The sequence below is a fragment of the Mandrillus leucophaeus genome, unplaced genomic scaffold (genome assembly GCF_000951045.1).
Source record: "Mandrillus leucophaeus isolate KB7577 unplaced genomic scaffold, Mleu.le_1.0 Scaffold649, whole genome shotgun sequence".
NCBI classification, from domain to species: Eukaryota; Metazoa; Chordata; class Mammalia; order Primates; family Cercopithecidae; genus Mandrillus; species Mandrillus leucophaeus.
The window spans coordinates 427815-429046 of NW_012107019.1; positions in this window are offsets into that span (position 1 = coordinate 427815).

The window sequence follows — 1232 nt, forward strand, 5'->3', positions numbered from 1 at the left end:
TTATGTGATCATTTCCCTCCTTTTGAAGTTACTATAGTGAGGGCCACTTTGTCAACTCTTAGATTTTATTAACTCTTTCTGAAAAATGTCTTCATTTCATCCTGTTTTTGAAAGATAGTTTTACTGGGCCAGGTGTGGTGACTTGCCTGTAATCCCAGCACTTCAGGAGAGGTGGGCAGATCACTTGAGCTCAGGAGTCCAAGATCAGCCTGGGCAACATGGCAAGACATCACCTCTACTAAAAATACAAAACATTAGCCTGGCATGGTGGCACGTGCCTGTGGTTCCAGCTACTTGGGAGGCTGAGGAGGGAGGATCACCTGAGCTCAGGAGGTCGAGGCTGCAGTGAGCTGTGATCAGACCACTACACTTCAGCCTGGGCAACGGGAGTAAGATCCAATCTCAAAAAAAAAAAAAAAAAAAAAAGTTTTACTGGGTTTGCAACTCTGGGTTGACTCTTGTTTTTTCTAAGCATTTTGAAGATACTATCCCACCATCTTCTGACGTCCATTGTTGCTGTAGAGAAGTTTACATTCAGTCTAAATACCACTTCTTTGTTCATGATTGGTCTTTTCTGCCTGCTTGCTTTTGAGATTTTTTTCCTTTGATGTTATGCAGTTTTACTGTTGTGTGGATTTCTTTTTCATTATCCTGCTTGGTATATGTAGCCATTTGTGAATCTGATGTCTTTCACAGATTCTATAAAATTTTCAGCCATTGTCTTTTCAAATTTCTGCATCAACTCTCTTCTTTTTATCCTCTCTTTCTGGAATACTAATAAAATGTATTTTAAACATCGAACTCCTGGGTTCAAGTGATCTTTTCACTTCAAGCTCCCTAGTAGCTGGGGCTACAGATACATGCCACAACACCCAACTAATTTTTTCTTTTATCTTTTTTCGTAGAGACAGGGTCTTGCTATGTTACCCAGGCTGGTCTTAAACTCTTGGCCTCAAGTGATCCTCCTGTTTGACCTCCCAGACTGCTGGGATTATAGGTGTGAGCCACTGCGCTTGGCCATTGCTTCTCTCCTTAGATCAATGTTTGACCAAGGGTAGTCTGAGAACTCCTGCCTTAGGTACCTGGTAAAAATTGGAGTCTTTGGGGCTGAGATACTGGCATTAATTAAAAAAAAAATCTTGGCCAGGTGCAGTGGCTCACGCCTGTAATCCTAGCACTTTGGGAGGCCGAGGCAGGCAGATCACGAGGTCAAGAGATCGTGACCACCCTGG